We start from the raw sequence: 24,601 nt of genomic DNA on the forward strand, positions 1-24,601 counted from the left end.
TTCTTTAAAAAACGCTACGCACGAGGTAGAAAACCTTTTATTTTAGCAAAATCCAGAATCCACATTTTCAAAGTAAATAAATACTGAACCAATAAACTAAACTAAACTATATATCAACAAAATACCAAGGATAATAAACTAAGATCGAAATAACCTGTACGGATAGCCTATCGACCGCCTACACACATACTCACGTCTCGTCGGCCCACTAACCGTCTCGCCCGCGATATCCTGAAAAATGGTGGGGGAGGTGAGAACATGTACACATGTCTCCCCCTCCCAGTGGGTACCCGCAAGCCGAAGAACGGAGGAGTACCATCACCTGGATCAGGAAGAGAGCTATAATCTAACAACACGGAGAACTAGATAGACATACAGTACTGGTAAGCCTAAGATGCTGATAAAGTAGGACTGACAAGTATACGATGCAAGGTAAATAACAGTAGCTAGCAATAATAGATAAGGATGTTTACGAAATAAGAACCACAAGCTAGCTGTATGCATGACGTCAAACATGACGATAAGCTCAAAATACCAATCTCTGCGCCTATTGGCCGAAGACCTCTAGGCCCATGCCATGCTCCAACCCTGTACCTGACCCTCGCAATGAAGCCCCTGGTTCAGAAGCACAGTACGCGTGATTCCTCGCAATGAAGCCCCCTGGGTCAGACAGCAATCCCTCGCAATAAAAAGCCCTGGGCTGCACGGGTTGGCATCCAACCACTCTTTTCCGGAAAAGAACAGCCTCTTGCGGTGGATCAGACGCTGGTGGTTCGTGAAATGCGTACCCTGCAGTGGCGATCAATATGTATTGCTCAAAGAATCTTCCCATCGCAACTGTAGCGACAATTCCACCCTCAAGGGCACACGCGACTGTATAGGCCATCAACAACTAGTCGGCTACGTATGTCAGGAGTAGAAACTGTAATCAATCGACCGAAAAGGTCATAGATATCAAAAATAGGGAACCGCCCAAGCCAATATCACAGATATTAAGCGAATAGATAAGTCGACTATACTCCTAAGCATGATATCAAATGGAACCATCGATGGCCGCGGGCCCGCATGGTGTCATGCATGTAACCAAACGACCCAATCCAGGTCACAAATATAGGATATGAACTCGACCAAGTCATGCACAATATATTAATGCTAACTACCGTCGGCCACTACCGACATGCCGACCCGCCATCAGGGTAGCACCGGACCTCAAAGTCATCGGTAACAACAGATAGTCAAGAACCGAACCAAGTCGTAGGTTACTGAGTACGAGGTACACAAAACTACCAAACCAGGTCACAAGTGTAGAATGCAAACCGTCGTCATCCAGGTCATGGAGATCACATAGGAGATCAACCAAATCCAATCATAAATATATAAACAGATAAAGTCTACTCGCTCCTACACATGATATCTACGACCTGGCACAATTAATAGAGAGTAAAAAGAAACACATGGTGCAAGGCTCAAACATATATATGTAAACAGAATAAACACGCGTTTATGAGGTAATGGAACGTCACCTCGAGCGTTGCACATCACTGTTACAACGTCGGAATGGTCGAAAGTACCCCGTAACGTATCTGACGAAAGATCTCTCGACTGTGAGGCACGTGCAACCCGAACCACGAAATGTCCAACAGGGTTAAGTCTAACCCATGACATGAAAAGCTAACTCACGACCCCCTGCTCACCAGAACGCATGACCGGTTTCCCAAAATCGCATTACTGAAAGTAAACGTAAGTCCGAAAAAGCCGGCACCCGGAACTTCACCGTCGCCCACGCGTCGCACCCACGGGCGCGGTCATTTCCATAACCCTCAGACGACGGGTGACAGACCAAGCAGCGCAGCGACAGCTGACATATCAGCCCACGAGGCTCCGTCGGGTTGAAAATCTCGGAGCGCGGAACGCGTTCTAAGTGTCGGCCGATTTCGCAAAAACGCCTCCGGAATTCACTTTCGATTTTCCGCAAGGGCTTGGGGCCTTTGGACGATCAAGTCCAGAAGGTTACCTCAGCCACAAAATCGCCTGACAAACATACATCACAGAGAGATCAGAAACCCAAAAGCGTCCATACCGAATATCATGAGAATCGCATCAATTCATGTGATTTTAGGCTTTCTGGACCGTGCACCGCAAACCAGAGGTCATTCAATCCGACCGCGTCACTCGCTGGCACAGGTTTCAGCATGTTCGGGACGGCCGTGATACCTTTACGGAGCACTGCCCTGCACTGGGTGCGCGCACCGAGCGATGTGAATATTCAAGATAAACTGCGCGCGACAGCGCGAAGATTCGGAAACTGAACTCACAACCAGGGACATCATTGACGCTTTCTAAAATTTTCATGATCACCTTATATATGTTTAGAGCAATAATGCAAAAATATACCGCAAAATATTAAACTAAACATACAACCTTATATCATGAATAAACAAATGAGTAGAACAGAAATTGTATATAACAAATACCAAAAGTTATACATATCTTTAATATATAGACTTCTTCATAAATAAGTCACATCATAAAGAAAATTATTAAGTAAAACTATATTTCATTATTTTCATTAAAATAAATAAATAAATAAATTCGACCCCGCATGGGGGGCCACACATGGCAACCCCACAGTCGGTTGCAATCTACAACCCTTCTTTTTTTTTTTCTTTTTTTCTTTTTTTTTTGGATTGCCACCTAGGCAGCCCTATTAAGGGCTGCCTAGTGCGGCCCTAAAGGGGGCCGCTTTATGCGGCCCTTTGTGGGCCGCGCCAGGTGCGCCTAGGTGGCGTGGTGGCGCGAGTCTACCACGCCGCCCGATCGTCCTTATTATTATTATTATTTTTTTTTTTTTTTTTTTGCTTCTTGATCGCTCAATGCCATCAGATTGGTGACGATCGGATCGGTGACGTCGTTCTTCCGAATGCCGGTCTCAATTAAGATCGGCCGACGTTACCAATAATGCAAACCATCGACGAATTTATTTATTTATTTACAGAAAACGAAAATCAAACTAAATCCGAAAAGAAACAAAAATCCAACAAAAGGTTCGGCTCTGATACCACATGTTAGAAACTTTATGAGAAAATAGATCGTGCCTTCTGCCATGATTTCGATTTCTGTACCCGATTTGTAAGCGGCGATTCTTGCTCGTGGTTCGTCCTCGTTCGTGATCTGCAAGAAGACGGGACGTTTCAAGTCTAATTCCCTTATCCCCGGAGATGGAGCCGTCACAGACTATTGGATTAGGGTCAGACCGGGACTCCCGTATGTTACATATTTATATATAACTTGATATAAGGATGTTAAATCACGTCCGTCCATCAAGGACGTGTCCAGATACATCATAACCGTAAGAGCTAAAATATCTTTATAGATCGACTTAAATAAATTGACCGTATCTTTATGGATCGCCTTGAATATATCACGTGGGCCACATCCAACAAAAAGTGTTACCCCATAAGTAAAAAATGAAAGAATTAAAAAAAACAGAGAACGCATGTAATAATATATGGTATACTCACGTATGCAATAACTTCTTCTCATTCTTCTTATAATTTGTGTTGCTTCTTTATGTAATATACATACTCTTATTGATTTACTGTGGTGGTGTTCTTCCTAATTTACTATGGAGTGTTATGACTGTTGTGATGATTGCTTAAGAACATTATTTTTGTTTGCTTCAAGTGTCATGTCTATTGTATTTATTTACTTCTTTACTTATTACTTTTCTTTTCTCTTTTTTTCCCTTTTACCCTTCTACGTAGGTGCTGCTTCTTTTGCTATCGCTTTTGTCACTTATGTTGCTTCAAAACCAAGTACGTATTCTCCATATTTTTCTTACGTTTTGTCTTTTTAATAGTTATATACTTTCATAAAATTCGCATCGCTTGGGTTGTATACTATGTGCCTTTTCCACTTAATTACTCTTCTCTTTGCCTTTCATCCATTGTGGATGAAAAGTATTTGATACATTTGCTAAATTCTTAAGGACCTCTCATTGTTAGTTCATGGGAATAGACGAACAAATTTGATTAAACAGATCTCTACAAGTGTGTCTTACTGAATCAGTGTCCTACTAATTGACAATTATTATGCCATTATTTTTTTGGGTATATTCTGAAATTCAGCGAGAGTGCTCTGTGAATTTGTCTTCACCCAAAAAAAAAAAAAAACAACGTTCCATCAACATAGTGTATGCCTTAGGCTACTACGGAATTTCGAACAAGTCTCCTGCCATTTCAAATATGATTCAACACAAACCGACATCCCACAATTTCAAACGTGAATAAGTCCAGGTCAGCCTCTTGTCATTTTTAACATGACCATTAGGAGGCAGAATGTTAGTGCCTTTAAGCTAATGCTGTCCTCATGCGATTTGCACTGCGTGTCCATAGGCTGTTCATAATTCCTCATTCATCATTTACAAAGCCCAAACCTGGCTCATTTATTCTTTTAGTATGGCTTGAACCAAAACTTTCTTCTCCCAAGTCTAATCCAGTTTCAAGAATGAGCCCAGTCTAATATTAAAACACCCTCAAAACAGGGAATATTTGCTAGTGATAATATTTAAGTCCACTAATTAGAATTTTACTTCCAAATTTTTGTGAATATATGCATTTTGGTTACTATTTTTCTCTGCATGTGGATTTTTGCAAAACATCGTGCATGAAAGAAAACAGCATTCCTCGAAAATTTTTGCTGCAACCTTCCCCTGTTCTTAGGCTACATGTAATTTGTAGGGGGTATCTCGAACTATATTGTGATGCTACTTCCATAATTGATGCCTACAGTTCACTCAGTTGTTTAAGATTATTACACATGTGAATTAGATGTAAAATACTTCAAAATCTGCTGCTAAAGCACATTAAACTAGTGTCATTATAAATGATGTGGAGAGATTTTGACCTAACCTTATCATTCTTGCAACATTTTTTTATTCTTCTAATGACTCGGCGACTTATATTTTATTATGTTACAAGAAAGTCATGTAAAAAATTAAAATATTTAAACTTCTGACCATAAAATATTTACGATTAAAAAATATAACAAAAATTGTTGCCCCATAAGGATAAAAAAAAAGAAAGAATTAAAAAACAAAGAATGCATATAAATTAGAAAAGCAGAAATTCTCCCAGATCATAATTTTAATTCTTGAGATGTGAAATTGTAAGCCTGCAATCTGTATCAAAGTTGTCTTAGTGTGCTTTATGAAGTCCAAAAACATATTCAAGTCCTATAGACAAGCTAGAGCAATACAATTTCAGTTTTGCAAGTTTTCGGACATAGTGTATGCCTTTGCATATGCCCATGATAATATCCGAAGCCACGCTTCTTAATTTGATACTAAATGGTGTTGATTTTGGATTAATAACTCACTTTGTCGTATCTTAGAAATGCAGAAATTCTTCAATTCACAATTTTTACTCTTGAGATGTGGAATTGGAATCCAGCCATCCCTACCAAAGTTGTCTTAGTGTGCTTTATGAATGTTTAACCTCGATTCCCTATGCATGTTGTCAAGGTAACCCTATCAATAAACCCATCGTATATAAACCTCATTAAATACTGCTATTTTCCTATGAAGTGGAAGGATCTCTTGCGCCTTTCTAGATCTTATGCAAGATCGGCAAAACTGCACATCACTTCTACATTAACAATATGTCAGTATGTAGTATACTAAATTGAGTTTAGGACTTGATTGTAACAATTCAGAAAGTTCGGACCACAGATTATAGTGAATTAAAGTTTGAGGACCAAAGTGTCGCCCAACTCATAGTTTGAGACCAAATATGCAATTTACCCTAATACTAATAATAGTAATTGACTCAACCACCCCCTCTTCATTATCTGTGCACATGTATGGTCTTTTCTAATTAGGTATAGGTAAGGAAGTGAATTCTCGAAATCCGAGAGTTATACTTCATCCAGGATCGACTAATTGTCGAGCGAGTAGGCTTCGGAGGAGCTAAAGATGTCCAAAACACAAAAAGTGCTTTGGAGTTGAGTCTGCAAGAGCAAAGATGCAAAAATATGCATTTGGCAGGTTCTGCTCTCGGGGACCGGTCCCTGGCGGTGGGGACCGATTCCCGTAAGCAAGAATGCTGGTAAAGAAGGGGTCTACGCTGAGTTGCGCTCAGGGACCGGTCCCTGGTAGGAAGGATCGGTCCCCATAGCTGAGGTTGCGGCGGACAGCCGATACAACCGGTCCCCTGGCCAGAGGGACCGGTTCCCGTAAGCGCAACCAGGTAGAAGGCTCTGGGGGACTTGTCCTTCATCGGGAGGACCGGTCCCTCCGCACGAAATCTGCCCAGGCAGAGTAACTTGAGAGGAGCAAAAATGGAGGGGCTAAACTGAAAATGTGACATAAGTAAAGGGTATAGAGAGTAAAGGGCTCTCTCTCCCTCTCTCATTTCCACCCTCGCTCCCATTTCTCTCTCTCCCTCTCTCTCTCTAGAAAGAAAAAATAAAAGAAAAGGAGAAGGAAGAAAAGAGAAGAAGAAGAAGGAGGAGAAGAAGAAGAAAAAGGGGAGTTTGGAGAAGATCATCTCCACCACTCTTTTTTTCTCCCTCTTCATCCCTTTGGAGTAGCTCAAGAGGTAAGCTACTAAACCCTAACAATGGTAGAACTTAGGGTTTTGAGTTTTTAGCTTTTGAAATGAGGTCAAATGGACCTCTAGCACCATTAATGGTGGATTAGAGCTAGAGGCTAGAGTTTCATGGTGCTTTTTGCATGATGCCAACACTAGGGCACCCAAGTTGGGGTTTTTGGAAAACAATGGGTTTGATCTCACTTGTTGACATCTAAACCTAATTGCTAGGTGTCTAAACGCAGGGGCGAAGTCAGATTTTCAATTCGTCGAGCGGGTAAAAAGCTATTGACGAAATATAGCCGATTGAGCGCCGTTTTGGACCAAGGAGGCCGAGACATCATCGTAAAGTTCGTTGGGAAGTGTTTCTAGAACCTTCATACCTCAAAAGGTGGGGGGGGTCAGTAAGGTACCGGATTTTAAATGTAAATGTAAAAATAAATAAAAATAGTGTGGGATACTATTTTTATTGGACTTATAGACATAAATTATAAGTCTAGAGTGACCCGTGTTGAAATGGAAGCGAAAACAGAAGATTTAGAATTTTCTGTAAGAGTCAGGGCAGACGAAAAATATCTGTACCGTACTGCTAAACTGAATGTGAATAGTGTTCTTGGATAACTTGGAGGCCAAGTTACCTAGATAACTTGGAGGCCAAGTTTCCTAGGACACTTGGAGACCAAGTTTCCTATGAAACTTGGAGGCCAAGTTTCCTATATAATCATAGGCGGACTTGAGCCTTTTCTTTCTTCTCCCTCACACTTGCAACCAAATCGAATATCTCTCTCTCTCAATAATTTCTCCACCAAGAGAGGAATTGGAGTGGGCATTTGGAGAAAAAAGGTTGCTTGGAGGTGAAGTCTTCATCCTCTTCATTACTTGCTTTGAGGAAAAGCTGTGTTTTGAGGTTCCTAAACGCGTGTGAAGCGTCGGTTCGTCGAGCAGGTGCGACCGAAGAGTAAAGCGGCGACTAGGGAACGTGCAGTTGAAAACCTAGCCTTGTGACACTACCAAAAGGTGGGGGGTGTCATCCCGAAACATCCGGGTTTCCTTTATGCCTAAGTTAATTTTATTCATCATATATTGATTGAGCATTATAGGATTAGTAAAGTATTATTCCATTCCTTGCATGCTTACTTAGTAGTGTAGCGGTATGGACCTAACACTTGGACTAGGAGGCATGAGGATTGGGTCTTGAGACAAAGAATCCTATAGTGGCAAAGTGATGAATTTGGACATAGCCTAGTAGAGTGGCATTGAACAGTGTAGGAGAGACACTATGACATGAACAAATAACATGTAGAATAATTGAGACATTTACTACAATGACTAAACGAGTGGCATTGAGTTTAGTGTAGTAAACTCGACATGTATTAGGGATAGTAGAGATTCCGGCATCTAGGATGCATTGTACATTGTGCAGCAGAGGCACGTTGACCCTTGTAGATAGGGTATCCTCTGTGAGGATTGATCATACCTCATAGTCTGTTTTTGCTTGTCGGTGGTCGCTCCACCGAGGCACGAGTCTCGGAGTACTTCACTAGGGGCAGACGTAGTTGTCCGCAGACGGTCTCGGTGTGCGAGTGCAGTTCTCCTCACCTATGAGATTGAGATTGAGTCGGGTTGACCCGGGTGGCAACCTTCGGGTTGGCCATGAGATTGGATACTACGAGGCATAGTTGCACGACGCAGCTGTGTAGCTCGTTCATTTGGATTATTGAGGCATAGTAGCATGTGCAGATACATCACTATGTAGTAGCTCATTTCCAAGCAGATTGGGTAAAGATATGAATGGCATAGCAGATTTGCATTCATACCTTGAGTTGACATTGAGACATAGTAGCATGTTGTAAATACATCACTATGTGTAGCTCATTTCCATTATTGTTGAAGCATAGTATCAATTTAGTAGAATATCATTGCTATGTTCATGCATTACCTCGAGTAGACATAGTGTATGTTGTAGATTGCATTACTGATGTACTTTTCTATACTCATAACATGATTCTCGCATGATAGTAGTTGTTGCATGCATTATCATCGTTGATGGCATGATAGAGTAGTCGCAGTTTACTTTCATCTATCTATCTATCTCTCTATCTGTGCCAGCTTAGACCTAGTGGGAAAACTGGCGGCGTCGGCGGCCGAACCCACTGGGAACTATATTATATAGTTCTCACCCCGTGTGGTTTTGGGGTACAGGTACACCATAGAGGCGAGCCGAGCGAGGACCGCGGCAAGGGCATAGCGCCCTAAGTGAGCCTAGTTAGTAGCTTTTCCTTATGCATTAGAGTACCCTCGTGTACTAGTTGATATTTTGGATAGATATCAGAGAGCTACTTGTATTTTGAAGAAAACATGTACTTACATTTTGGAAGATGAAAATATAATATATTCAAATAATGTAAAATGATTGTGATAGTTAGACTATCTCTCTTTATACACTTGTATGTCACTTGTGGTTCTTGCTCTAGATGTATTGCACTGTGTGCATCGTATTTGATCATGTATGTTATTTAAGCAAATCCTGGGTGCTTATTGTACATGATCTGGTTTGCTTGGCCTGGCGGACAGAAGAGGTACTGTCCGTTCGGCGGTCCGTCTGATGTGCCCGAACCGTGCCAAATTGGTAGTGGATTCGGGGCGGGCGCGTGACAGGTGTCATCACCGAACAACGCGAACTCTTTTCTATGTGTTAGAAATACATGATTTTCATCTCTTGCATGTTGCATTGTAGGATTGCATTGTAGTACCTTTTCCTTATGCTTCTAAGTGTTAACCTAGTGTACATGGAATACTTGGTGAAATGAATAGGTAAGGATTGGGTCGGAATATGGATCCTATAGTGCTAAAGGAAACAGATAAACTCGATGGTTATTTAGTGACATAGAGAGTGGCATCTAAATGTTTAAAGAACAGAACGAGTGGCATTATGTAGTGTATTTGACACTAGAGGTTCGTGAACTTAGGGATAGGTGGATTCCCTAGGAAATGACTCATGAATAATGAACTTAGTAGAGCTAAGTAACTATGCATGAATGTCGGAATAGGTGAGTTCTGAGAGAAATGTTGGCCCTAGTTCATAAGGTATCCTCACGTGGAGAGGATAGATCAAGCTCACGGTCTGTTATTCGGGATGGAAAAGCCATCCATATCCTCACATAGAGAGGATTGGTCGTCGAGTACTCCGGAGTGTCGGGCGATTAGGACAGAGTTGATGTCCGCAGACAGTCCTGGGTTCGGGGGCACATGAAGCCTCCTTACCCAATGGAATGGATATGTGAGGCGTAGGCAAACACAAGGGTTTTCCCACAGATTGGGTAAATGAAAAGTTAATATTGTCATCGAACATTGCTTATCGAATATGGATCGAACTTGTTAGCATATGATAGTAAACTTTTACTAAATGATGCGTTCATTCATTTCACATGATTATGGTCATAGTAGCATAGTTTTTCTATTATGTCTTTACAGCTTTGATATATATATATATATATATATCATTGTTACTTTTGCCCACTTGGACCTAGTGGGGAGATCGGCGGAGTCGGCGGCCGAGCCCACTGGGAACTATGGAAGATAGTTCTCACCCCACTCTATTTCCAGTGCTAGGTTCAGGGTTGCAGGGAGAGGACCGCGGCAAGGGCGTCGCGCCCGACCAGTGAGGATTATTGGTAGAGTAGTAGCTTTTCTTTTGCATTAGCACACCTATATATTTGAGAGAGTATCATGTAGGTGAGGACTTTGGAGAGCTACGTACTTGAGAGTATGTATTCATTTTGAGGAAAAGAATGTAATTGTATACAAAATGCAAATGTGATGTAATAGTTAGTAAGTTCTCTCTTTATTTCACTTGTGTATCTTGTGGATTACTTGCTCTTTGTTGTTGGCACCGTTTGTGTCCGTTGATTGTGTACTTATAGAATTTAATATCCTGGGTAAATTCTTGTACTCGATCTGTTGTTGAGCCTTGGGCGGACAGGGGAGGTGCTGTCCGTTCGGCGTCCGTTCGCCGCCCCCGAACCGTGCCAAATTGGTAGAGGTTTCGGGGCGGGGGCGTGGCAGTCTGTGGTATCAGAGCAATAAGAGCAAGTAAAGAGAGAAAGTCTAGGATGACCTAGGAGACCCTAGGTTGGTAAACCCTAAGGCTATAGGTGCGTGAGTAGAATATGAACCTATAACGGCGGCAGAAGTGATCGATTGGGTTGAAGTCGGTAATATATCTCTAGTAGTTGCTAGAGATGGATTCAAGTGGTATTAGTTCTTTATTTGAGGTGGTTATGTCGGCGGCTGATGACATGATACCAAGAGTCTAGAATGAGTACACTTGTGTGCTTTCGCCCGATTTTGTTGTTGAGTCGTTATGTGTCGTAATTTCGACGAGATAATTGGTTAAGATGACTGACCAGGTATTTGCGTTTTAGGGACTAATGTCTCCTAGACGCTACACACGTAGATCTGCCCCGGCACCGTCTTCTGAGGTGCCTAAGCAGGCTTGATCAAGCGAGATGGATCTGTTGAGGGCGCAAGTGACCACATTGGTTGGTGTGGTGCAGCGCCAGGAGAGCCGATTTGAGCGTCTCCAGGAGCTTTTGGAGCGGCAAGCTGCAGCGGCGATGGACGGCCGTGATGTACCCGCACCCCTGACTCGTGTACCCGAAGCGGCAGAGGGTGAGGGTATAGCGGCGGTTCCGGTGACGGCACATCCCTCGCCGAAAATTGTTCCTCAGGCGGCGTCGGGATCGGTGACACCCGATGTGACGGCCGAAGACGTGGAAGGAAAGTGCGCATTGGCGGCTCTTATCAAGTTCAAGAAGTTCAACCTGTCCATCTTCGAGGGGGAGAAGGTAGAGCCGGCGATGGTCGAGTCTTGGATCGACTCTATGGAGACTCTCTTCGATGATCTGCGTACTTTGGAGAGAGATAGGGTGTATCTAGCCACCCACTGCTTGGAGAAAGCGGCGAAGCTCTAGTGGAAGCGCATCAAACGGGATCGACTTCCCGGCCTTCCATCGATGCTGTGGGAGGAATTCAAGAGGGCGATATTCGCCAATTATTTTCCCGACACATTGAAGCGAAAGCTCCAGGAGAAGTTCCGCAAGTTGGAGCAAAGGGACTGCTCAGTAGCGGAGTATGAGCAGGAGTTCTCCCACATCATTGACTATGTCCCGGATGTGGTACGAGATGACCGGGATCGGCTCGACTGGTTCTTATGAGGACTTCGGCCGGGGATCTACAAGGCCGTGCAGATACTTAAACTCACGACCTTCGCGGAGGTCTTCGACCGAGCACTCTGGGCGGAGCACGGTGACGCCCATGTTCGGGAGAAGCGTGAGATGTTGGCCGAGTCCAAGGACAAAGGCAAGAAGCGTCAAGGCGGCGGTTTGGGGGGACAAGCACGTTCCAAGAAGCCCCTGAAGTATCCGCGGACTCAGCCAAAGGGCAGTGGAGCGCCACGGTGCGTCATATATGGCGTAGACCACCCGGTGTCGCGTTGCGAGCAGCGCCAAGGCATGTGCTACAAGTGTGGGCAACCGGGGCACTTCGTGCAGGATTGCCCGAGAGGAGGAGCCTCACCTGCCCCATCCACTGCATCGGCGCCGGCGGTTCCGGCTCACTATGGAGAAGCTCCACCGACGGCTGTGTCGGCGGGACGTGCGATGATGCTGCGCCAGCCCGAGATGGCGCGATCGGCCCCGAGCGGACGGGTATTCGCCGCTCAGGTCCAAGCCGAGGAGCCTGCGGAGGCGGAGGAGCATCGCCTAGTGGCAGGTATGGTTTTAATTAACGAAGTTCGCTCCAGGGCTATGTTTGATATAGGAGCCACGCATTCATTTATCAGTAGATCATTCGCACGCATGCATGACATACTTATAGAGGCGAGTGATGGCAAGTGGTGAGTTGAGGGCCCTGGGTCGACATTTAATACCTACATGGAATGCTCATCGTGTCCAGTACAAGTAGGTAACTGGACAATGCCCATTAGGATGCTAGAGCTCAAGAATCTTAAAGAGTTCGATGTCATACTAGGCATAGACCGGCTCTCAAAGTATCACGCAACGATTGACTGCAAGAGTAGACTGATTACGTTTTGTGAGTCAGGATAGAAGGAGTTTACTTATCGGGCCTGTCAAAGCTCGTGCTTCGCCGCGACGGTGTCGGCGACGAGAGCAAGAAAGTTGGTCAACAGCGGTTGCATAGCGTTCTTGGCAACTGTTGTGGAAGTGGATCGAGTAGCTCCAACATTAGAGGAGTTATCAGTGGTGCGGGAGTTCCCGAATGTGTTTCCCGCGGAGTTACCGGGGACACCGCCGGATCGGGAGATCGAGTTCGTCATAGACTTGATTCTCGGTACCGCACCGATCTCGAAGGCTCCATACCGAATGGCGCCGGCGGAACTGAAAGAATTGAGGAGTCAGTTGCAAGATCTTCTCGACAAATAGTTTATACAGCCAAGTGTATCACTGTGGGGAGCCCCGGTGTTATTTGTGCGGAAGAAGGACGGATCGTTTCGACTCTGCATGGATTATCGAGAGTTGAACAGAGTCACGATCAAGAACAAGTACCTACTACCCAGAATCGATGACCTGTTCGATCAGTTGCAAGGGTTGTGTGTGTACTCGAAAATAGATTTACAGTCCAGCTATCACCAGTTGAAGATCAAGCCGGAGGATGTGCAGAAAACTGCGTTCCTACGCGGTACGGGCACTATGAATTCATGGTCATGCTATTTGGACTTACGAATGCTCCAGCAGCGTTCATGGACTTGATGAACCGTGTCTTCAAAGAGTATTTGGATCAATTTGTCGTGGTCTTCATAGATGACATATTGGTCTATTCTTGCAGTGACGAGGAACATGCCGAGCATTTGATGATTGTGCTTCAAGTCCTTCGGGAGGAGAAGCTATATGCTAAGTTAAAGAAGTATGACTTCTGGCTCCGAGAGGTCACATTTCTAGGGCATGTGATTTCTGCGGGTGGAGTCTCAGTAGACCCAAGGAAAGTTGAGGCAATCAAGGATTGGCCGCGCCCGACGAATGTCACAGAGGTTCGAAGCTTCGTGGGCTTGGCGGGCTACTATAGGCGGTTCGTGGAAGGCTTTTCAAAGATAGTAATTTCACTTACCCGTCTGACTCAGAAAGGCACCAAGTTCATGTGGAGCGAGAAGTGCGACCGGAGTTTGAAAGAGTTGAAGGAGAGGTTGACTTCGACTCTGGTGCTCGCCTTATCAGTGCAAAGTGAAGACTTTGTGGTCTATAGCGATGCATCTTATATGGGTTTGGGGTGTGTACTGATGCAAAATAGGAAGGTAGTCGCTTATGCATCCCATCAGCTGAAGAGCTACGAGAAGAACTAACCCATCCATGATCTGGAGCTAGCAGCAGTGATCTTCGCCTTGAAGTTGTGGCGGCACTATCTATATTGTGCACATTGTGAGATCTACATCGACCACAAGAGTCTGAAGTATTTGTTTACACAGAAAGAGCTTAACATGCGTCAACGACGGTGGTTAGAATTGTTAAAGGATTACGACGTGGATATCTTTACCACCCGGGGAAGGCGAATGTGGTCGCGGATGCGCTCAGTAGAAAGTTAGCAGAGAACCTCGCTATGTGGGTTACAAATCAAACACCCCTATGGCTGGACATGGAGCGAATGAACCTTGAGGTGGTTGCTCCCGAGATTCCTGCCCAGTTGATGGCGCTCGTTGTCCAACCGACCTTATTGGAGAGAATTAAGAATCTGCAACCCGCGGACCCAGAACTCCAAAAGGTGCAGCGCGACATCGAGAATGGTCGTGGCGGCGATTTCATGGTAGACACCGATGGTGCACTTCGATTTCGAAATCGATGGTGTGTGCCGAATAATGAGGAGATCCGAGAGCTAATCTTGCAAGAAGCACACTGGTCTCCGCATGCTGATCACCCGGGCAGCACCAAAATGTATCAAGGATTAAAAATGCACTATTGGTGGCCGGGAATGAAAAGTGATATTGGGCGCTTTGTGGCGAAGTGCTTAGTATGCCAACAAGTAAAGGCTGAGCGTCGATTTCCAACGGGAAAGCTTCAAAGCCTACCGATCCCCGTTTGGAAATGGGAGGACATATCAATGGACTTCGTGGTCGGCTTGCCTCTCTCAACGGGCGGCCACGATGCGATATGGGTAATTGTGGACCGATTGACGAAGTCGGCTCACTTTTTGCCGATCCACACCATGTGGGCAGGTGACAAGTTGGCGCAGGTGTACCTTGATGAGATAGTGAGGTTGCACGGGGTGCCGAAATCGACCGTGTCGGATCGCGACCCCCGGTTTACTTTACACTTCTGGAAGAGCCTGTAGGAAGCACTTGGCACATGGCTCGACTTCAGCACAGCATTTCATTCTCAGACAGATGGGCAAATAGAGAGGACCATTCAAACTCTAGAGGATATGTTGTGAGCGTGTGTCATCGACTATAAAGGGAGTTGGTGTGATCATCTGCCGATGGCCGAGTTCGCCTACAATAATAGTTATCATGCTAGTGTGGAGATGGCACCATTCGAGGCTCTTTATGGGCGGAAGTGTCGGTCTCCTATACACTGGAGCGATGTGGGTGAGCGTGCAGAGTTCGGCCCTAATGTTCTGCGAGAAGCGAAGGAGAAAGTCCGCCTTGCTCGCAAGCGATTGCTCACGGCGCAGTCGAGACAGAAAAGCTATGTGGATAAGCGCCGTCGAGATATAGAGTTCGCGGTGGGCGACCGCGTATTCTTAAAGGTTTCACTAATGCGGGGTGTGAAGCAGTTTGGAGTGCGGGGGAAGTTAAGTCCCCGGTACCTTGGACCCTATGAAATATTTGAGCGAGTTGGCACGGTGGCTTATCGGCTCGCCTTGCCGCCGAAGCTCGCGGATGTACACAATGTGTTCCATGTCTCCAACCTTCGCAAGTACATTCATGACCCTGAGCACGCGATGCTATACGACCCGCCGGAACTCCAAGAAGACTTGAGCTACGAGGAGTTTCCGATGATGGTTATCGCCCGAGAAGTGCGAAAGCTGCGAAATCGCGAGATTCCCTACGTAAAGATCCGGTAGAGCAATCATGATGATCGCGAGGCCACCTGGGAACTCAAGGATCTGATGAGAAAGTATCATCCTCACTTGTTTGAGGAATAAAGTATGAAAGCTGAGTATAAATAAGGAATTGGACCAGTTTCGAGGACGAAACTCCTTTTAAGGAGGGGAGGATGTAAGGAAGTGAATTCTCGAAATCCGAGAGTTATACTTCGTCCAGGATCGACTAATTGTCGAGCGAGTAGGCTTCGGAGGAGCTAAAGATGTCCAAAACACAAAAAGTGCTTTGGAGTCGAGTCCGCGAGAGCAAAGATGCAAAAATATGCATTTGGCAGGTTTTGCTCTCGGGGACCGGTCCCTGGCGGTGGGGACCGGTTCCCGTAAGCAAGAATGCTGGCAGAGAAAGGGTCTGCGCTGAGTTTCTCTCGGGGACCGGTCCTAGGTAGGAAGGACCGGTCCCCGTAGCTGAGGTTGTGGCGGACAGCCGATGCAACGGGTCCCCTGGCCAGAGGGACCGGTTCTCGTAAGCGCAACCAGGTAGAAGGCTCTCGGGGACCGATCCCTCATCGGGAGGGCCAGTCCCTCCGTGCGAAATCTGCCCAGGCAGAGTAACTTGAGAGGAGCAAAAGTGGAGGGGCTAAACTGAAAATGTGACGTAAGTAAGGGGTATAGAGAGCAAAGGGCTCTCTCTTCCTCTCTCATTTCCACCCTCACTCCCATTTCTCTCTCTCTCTCTCTATAGAAAGAAGAAAGAAAAGAAAAGAGAAGGAGAAGGAAGAAAAGAGAAGAAGAAGAAGGAGGAGAAGAAGAAGAAGAAGGAGAAGGAGAATAAGAAGAAGAAGGGGAGTTTAGAGAAGATCATCTCCACCACTCTTCTTCTCTCCCTCTTCATCCCTTTGGAGTAGCTCAAGAGGTAAGCTACTAAACCCTAACAATGGTAGAACTTAGGGTTTTGAGTTTTTAGCTTTTGAAATAAGGTCAAATGGACCTCTAGCACCATTAATGGTGGATTAGAGCTAGAGGCTAGGGTTTCATGGTGCTTTTTGCATGATGTCAACCCTAGGGCACCCAAGTTGGGGTTTTTGGAAAACAATTGGTTTGATCTCACTTGTTGACATCTAAACCTAATTGCTAGGTGTCTAAACGCGGGGGCGAAGTTAGATTTTCGATTCGTCGAACGGGTAAAAAGCTATCAGCGAAATATAGCTGATTGAGCGCCGTTTTGGACCAAGGAGGCCGAGACATCGTCGTAAAGTTCGTTGGGAGGTGTTTCTAGAACCTTCATACCTCAAAAGGTGGGGGGTGTCATCCCGAAGCAACCGAACTCTTTTCTATGTGTTAGAAATACATGATTTTCATCTCTTGCATGTTGCATTGTAGGATTGCATTGTAGTACCTTTTCCTTATGCTTCTAAGTGTTAACCTAGTGTACATGGAATACTTGGTGAAATGGATAGGTAAGGATTGGGTCCGAATATGGATCCTGTAGTGCTAAAGGAAAGAGATGAACTCGATGGTTATTTAGTGACATAGAGAGTGGCATCTAAATGTTTAAAGAACAGAACGAGTGGCATTACGTAGTGTATTTGACACTAGAGGTTCGTGAACTTAGGGATAGGTGGATTCCCTAGGAAATGACTCATGAATAATGAACTTAGTAGAGCTAAGTAACTATGCATGAATGTCGGAATAGGTGAGTTCCGAGAGAAATGTTGGCCCTAGTTCATAAGGTATCCTCACGTGGAGAGGATAGATCAAACTCACGGTCTATTATTCGGGATGGTAAAGCCATCCATATCCTCACATGGAGAGGATTGGTCGTTGAGTTCTCCGGAGTGTCGGGCGATTAGGACAGAGTTGATATCCACATACAGTCTTGGGTTCGGGGGCACATGGAGCCTCCTTACCCAATGGGATGGATATGTAAGGCGTAGGCAAACCCAAGGGTTTTGCCACAGTTTGGGTAAATGAAAAGTTAATATTGTCATCGAACATTGCTTATCGAACATGGATCGAACTTGTTAGCATGATAGTAAACTTTTACTAAATGATGCATGCATTCATTTCACATGATTACGGGCATAGTAGCATAGTTTTCCTATTATGTCTTTACAGCTTTGATATATATATATATATATATATATCGTTATTACTTTTGCCCACTTGGATCTAGTGGGGAGATCGGCAGAGTCGGCGGCCGAGCCCACTCGGAACTATAGAAGATAGTTCTCACCTTACTTTATTTCCAGAGCTAGGTACATGTTTGCCGGGCGAGGACCGCGGCAAGGGCATTGCGGCCGACCAGTGAGGACTATTGGTAGAGTAGTACCTTTCCTTTTGCATTAGCACACTTATGCATTTGAGAGAGTATCATGTAGGTGACGACTTTGGAGAGCTATGTACTTGAGAGTATGTATTCATTTTGAGGAAAAGAATATAATTGTATACAAAATGCAAATATGATGTAATAGTTAGTAAGTTCTCTCTTTATTTCACTTGTGTATCTTGTGGATTGCGTGTTCTTTGTTGTTGGCACTGTTTGTGCCCCGTTGATTATGTACTTATAGAATTTAATATCCTGGGTAAATTCTTGTACTCGATCTGTTGTTGAGCCTTGGGCGTACAGGGGAGTTGCTGTCCGTTTGGCGTCCGTTCGCCGCACCCGAACCGTGCCAAATTGGTAGGGGTTTCGGGGCGGGGGCGTGACAGTATATGAAAGAGCACATGTCGGCCATTAATACCATTACTAATCTATACTATCTTATTGACTTGACCTAGGAAACATTGACAATAAATTCTACCTCCTCTAGCTAACAACTCCCTCAGATGATGTTCTGGCATCCAAAGCACGCAATGAAATAAGTAGCATTATCCAACATCCACATATATTAGAGAGGGGTTAGTTAATAATTTACTCGAAGTTTGTTCAATATCCACACAGTTTTAATTCTGATTTAATCATTGAAGTTTGTATTAGAAAACTACTGTATCCCCTATCTAGACCGTCTAAATCCATATAGTTTCAGTTTTGACAATTTAATCATTGAAGTTTGTATAACCCAACTGATGTCTATTCAAGTTCGAGTCACAATTGGTCTGCCCCAAGCCTAACTATGCATCATGGTCATAAGCCTAATTGAGAAAAGCCCAACTTGTGGGACGTTAATATAGTAAATCAACTTATATAAGTCTAGAAGGAAAGCTTATGAAAGATGTGTCACATATGCATACATGTATGACATAATTCTATAATTTTTTTTACATTTTCTATTAATAAAATCCATGTTGATAATTGCCACCACTAGGAGCTATGATGCCATGACTCTCAAGTAAGACACCTAAAAGGCAGAGCTCTAAGATTCCTAAGTTTCTCGAAATATCCCTAGCACATTAATACCTAAATTAAGGTCTTCCATTACACCGTAAAACTCCACTTCCAATTATTACCCATTTAAGTCATGTAGATCTGAAATTCCTTTGTCATAAGGTCGCTTGATGATTGTTAAAGGCTGTGAATGATCATTTTCCTACCTAAGAACTGCATTTTTAATATGTAAGTAAATCATCATTCGTGTGTGATGGACATGAAATTAGGGAACGAATAAGCAAAACATAATGACAAATATTTTTTCTGATGCATTCACATATTGGTGGCAGCAATGGCCATTGCTATCTGTAACATTTCGGGTCTACATACATTCTGGTGTTTGAGATTTTAACTGGTGCATAAGATTGCCTTCTTAACCTTTTACTTAATAAGCATAAACCAAGGAACCTCCTGCATAGATTAATCATTTTGAAAATTTACCCAAAATAACAGGTCAAGTTGTTCATTTTATATAGCTTTTGCTACAACCGAAAGTACATCCAGAGGGAGTCTGTTAAGTCTTGTGTGTTGGCAAGTTTCGTGAAATGAGTCGGAGCCTTGAAGAATCGGTGGGTATCGTCGAAGACCGAAGAATTCAAGATTTCGAAGAGATTGGAAAATAACTCACAACGTGAATCACGATGCTCAGGTAAAGTTTTAATTCATGTTATGGTGATTCATACTTAATTATAGGCATTAGAATCATATATAATCAAAGTTTAGTGGATTAGAAAGTGTATTGGAACTTTGCGAAACCCGAAACGTGAAAAAAAATTGAAAACTATACTGTGTATGGGTACACATTGAAAGTGTTACCGGTTACAAACTGTGTACAGATACAACCATCAACGTGTTACCGGTTACAAACTGTGTACGATTACAACCATCAACGTGTTACCGGTTACAAACTGTGTACGGGTACAACCATCAACATGTTACCGGTTACAAGGCTGTTTTGATTTTCTCTTCCGTCATCGTGTACCGGTGACAGCCTCACGTGTACCGGTACACAATCCAAATTTCGGGAAAAACTTTCTAATCCGACTCCGATTGATTCTAAACCTATAAATAAGCTATTGGGGTTCTCTAACTAATCAAGCATCACTAAAATACATGTTTGAGAAACCCTAGAGGCTCGGATTTCATCTAAAACCTATTTTCTTCATAAAGCCTCTTTTAGGTCAAATCGAGAGATTGTAATTTGATATCAATATGTCGATTTGATCTTCGCTTCGCTTGGAGTTTTCTTCCCTGGTTTTTATCGATATTCTAAGCGAAGGATCACCATACACATGATGTTCTTCATGATGGCGTCGTGGATTCGGCGTGATTGACGGCGGTTCGTGGATTCGGATCATGAGCTTCGTGGATTCGAAGTGGAGGCGTTTCGTGGATTCGGAACGTGGCGTTCGTGGATTCGAACGTGAGGGCGTGGACAACCCGGAGGATTGCACGAGATTCATAGGAGTTAAGAGAGGTTGATCCCAGTGGAAGTGGTAATCACCTGTTGTAATCTTTTCTCTTAGTGAAGCTTATTTGTTGCGCGTGTTGGCCCGTGGTTTTCTCAAGTTGGAGTTTTTTCGCACTGAAATCTCGGCCGCCTATTTTATTTTCCGCATTTATTTTATCCCGATTGAGATTTGTGCGTTTACTTGGTATTACACCTATTTACTCACCTCTATTTTAGATACAAATATAGAAGACATTGGGCTCCTCAAAACTTACAAATTGATATCAGATGCGGATTCGAATATAATTGATATGCTATATGGCCGAAGGCATGGTAACATTAATCGACCACCCTCTTCCGATGGATGAACTTATGGCCTATTGGAAAGTTCGATAGAGACTTTTCTAATCGCAATCGATTAGCGCAGTGTTGGAAGCTATATGAATTCGGTTGGAAGCATCCCCTAGAAGTCGTCGTATAATTACCGTTCCGAAACTATGCGAAACGTGGACGGAAAGATGAAAACGAGTCATCTTCGTTTAACGGTAAAGAGAATATACTTTATCAATGACTTTATCGAAACAGGAGTTTACTCGTGTTTCGGCATTGTGAAACCACAAAAGGAAATTTGGGATACCTAACAAGCTATACGCATGAAGAACAGCTTTAAGTAAGCGTTCAAAAATTACAAAGCTATACAAGCAAAATTTGATTCATTTTATGGAAGAAGTTGAAACCTTTAACCGAGTTATACGCTTTCAAGATGTTGTCAATACATAGTGCTTTAACTTGGGAGAGAAAATCTCTGATTCAAAAGTTGTTTAGAAAGATTCTTCGAACTCTTCCGGAAACCTTTCTGGGCAAGGTGTGCCTGATCGAAACCGTTAACATCACGCGACGAGATGAAAGTTGAAGATTAGTAGGTGCTTTACAACGTATGAGATGACTTTTCCACTAACACCATCTTCTTCCAAAGTCTTTTTTCTAAAAGATAGGTGGTTGCACTCCAATCAACAAAGAAAGATAAAGACGACTCGGATTCGACGGAGATTATTTCGCTCCGCGATTATTGAACATCAACTTGCACTCCTCACGGATAAGACTCACGAGGAATTTGAAAGAAAAACAATTCGAACAAGGCTTCATATCCTTCGGAAGCATAAATCTTTTTCTAAAACATCTCAAGTTTAAAATCTAAGGATAAAACTTACAAATGTCTATCGAAAGAAAAAGATGAATTTGAAGTCGCGAAATTCCAATCTAAAATGCAAAGGCTACGACCATATTGCAAACGGATGCTCCTTTCAAAGAAGGCTTATAAGCAAACAAAGGCTTTGCAGCTATAGACTTGGATGATTCTTCTTCTAGTGGAATCATTTCACAGTGACAAAAAGAGTGATCATATTGCCTTATTAGCTAACACTTTCTTGATCTTCGTCTAACGTTATTGTTTTACCTCACTTGTTTTAATTTCCAATGTTATTCTCTCCTTTTGCATGGGTCTCCGAGCGACAATATGGGCCCGAAAGCGAGGAGGAATCAACACGAGGATATAGCGGGAGTATAGCAACCAACTTCTATTTGATCTCCAATAAAAAAGAAATGACCCAAGCTCATAAGAAGTTGAGGCGCGTGGTTATTGGACATGAAGAGGAGAACAAAAATTTGAAGAATACGAATAATGCTCTTTGAGAGGAAAGGGAAGCAATATTGAAAAACAATTCGATCCTCCAAAAAGAACTAAAGAAGAGGATTAACGTCAAATCACTTAAAGACAAGATTGGATTTTTTGGTAAGCAATCAATTTCAGAAACATCGCATCCAATCAAAGTATTAACTAGTCAAGTTTAGTCAAATCAAATCCGTATCTTCAGAAATTTTTTTCTGAGATGCAAAGAAACTAGAGTCATATCATGCTCGGATTGGTTCAAAACAAACAAGTTGGGCCTGTCGGCTATGAAAGACATATGTTGAAAGGATCAAAATGGCGACTTCTACAAGTCTCAACAACCTTTAAAGGACAAAGTATGTCATAGGTTGTATTAAAGTCACATCAAAAGGAATTGCTTCGGTGAAAGATAAAGAATCATTCGGCAACCCTAAAGCTCCAATGGTCACATCTACCGACTCGACATCCCCAAGCAATCAAAGAAGATATCAATGTAATCAAGCATCGCAAGCAAACCGAATTTCTAAGCCGCGCAAACCCAAGCGTCAACCCTAAATCGCAAGCTTATGAGGGTTCTTAAGCCTCAAGCGACGAACGACCAACGTTGATCAAATCAAAGCAAAGGCACTAACGTCGACAATACAAGACAAAACCAAAATCCGACAAGTTTTGGATTCGAAAGGTGATATCTTTCCTTGCTTCTACGTCTTAGTCGTCTTTTGATTTTTTATGGTAAAATCTTTGCATTGGTGGCTTGTTGCATATTTTATTCATTGCCTTACATATTTAGCCATTTTTGGTGCTTAATTTATATGTTTTTGAGGAAAGGTGTTTTGGAATTAAAATTTTCTTTGAGGAGGAGACGATTGAAAATACTTATTTGGGGAGATTATAATTTTTCAAAGTGTTTTAACGCGGAATCATCTTGAATTAAATCATATTAATTATCAGTTTATTCCACTTTTTATTATATGACGATCATTTAATATATGATTTCTAATTACATATAATTCAACAAATTCTTGAAATCACATTTGATCTTTTGGTGATAATCATCTTGGTTGGTGTGCGTTAATAGATGGATGATATTCACTATCGACTAAAATTTGCTCAAATTAATTCAAATTGTGCAAATTGTCTAATTTAGGGGAGTTGAGATTATTAAAAAAAAGGAAAACTTCATATAGTTTAATAAGATGTGCGAAAGGTTACATCCAAAAGAGTGTAAATTACTATCGCTACAGTACGGAAAGAGTTACCACCCCCGTCTCGTCCGTGCAAGTTGTGAAGCTACGCACATAAGATTGAATTGAATAACCGAAAGATGGTTGAAACAAAAAATGAATATTTTAAATTTTCGGAGCTAATAAGGTGTGTTAGTTTGAAAAGAGCCATCTCAAAGAGCCACCCCTGGGTATAATTAGTTAAATCTCTATTTATGAACATTTGCACAAATTGAAGTCAAATTTGAGTTGAATTATCTAAAAATCAATTTTCAGAACTGTTACATCTTTGTATGGTTTTGAATCCATTAGATTATTTTTGATAACATAATTTTTGAATATTCGATGCATTTTAAACATCCTATTGAATATTTTATCTTCATCATATATATTTGTGAGTTAAAAAAATTTTAATTTTAATGAAGATTAATATTTTTGAGGATCGTCGAAGGTCGCGTATCATAGCCCTCTTGCAGTTTAGCCACGTCAATCTCGACGTGCCTGCAACGAAATCAAGCATGAGTGTGCTTTGCTTGTCTCATTCTCTTTAGGCCTTATGACTATGACATGCATACTCTATGCTTTCTATAAGTTTTCTCTTATATTGCTTTGTCTGTGGCATTTTGACAAAAAGGGGGAGAGCATAGATGAACTAGTGTTGATCGAGAATAAAGTAGAAGAAGGAATGAAATCAAAGGAGAAGAGGATGAATTCAAAACAAAGGGGGAGAATTGATCATCGAGAAACAAAGGTGGAGAAGGTAAAAAATCTAATGTTGTTAAGTTTCTATCAGGTTTTTGGATAAAATTGTTTTGCAGAAATCAAGATTTCAAGACTCCTAGTTGCGTCTAAGTCAATAGAGTCTGTTTTAGGATTTGATGTACTTTGCTTTATTTGGATCACATGCGAGGGTTCAATGTTTTGGTGATGACAATTGAACTTTGTTTTTCTTTAAATTGTAATTTTTGAGTTTGTGTGAGTTTTGTCACAAATTGCCAAAGGGGAAAATTGTAAGTCTTATGTTTGGCAAGTTTCGTGAAGTGAGTCGGAGCTTGAAGAATCGGTGCGTATCGTCGAAGATCGAAGAATTCAAGATTTCGAAGAGATTGGAAAATAACTCACGACGTGAATCACGATACTCAGGTAAAGTTTTAATTCATGTTATGGTGATTCATATCTTAATTATAGGCATTAGAATCATATAATCAAAGTTAGTGGATTAGAAAGTGTATTGGAACTTTGCGAAACCCGAAA

The 24,601-nt window shown here is 42.7% G+C and overlaps 1 long non-coding RNA gene across 1 annotated transcript; it reads left to right on the top strand.

The window, feature by feature from the left end:
• On the top strand, nt 3,759-24,063 carry LOC109726494. Its single transcript, XR_002220535.1, has 3 exons — nt 3,759-3,815; nt 19,459-19,654; nt 23,982-24,063. It is a non-coding gene; the product is annotated as an uncharacterized LOC109726494 (long non-coding RNA).

Source organism: Ananas comosus, linkage group 21 (genome assembly GCF_001540865.1).
Source record: "Ananas comosus cultivar F153 linkage group 21, ASM154086v1, whole genome shotgun sequence".
Lineage (NCBI taxonomy): Eukaryota > Viridiplantae > Streptophyta > Magnoliopsida > Poales > Bromeliaceae > Ananas > Ananas comosus.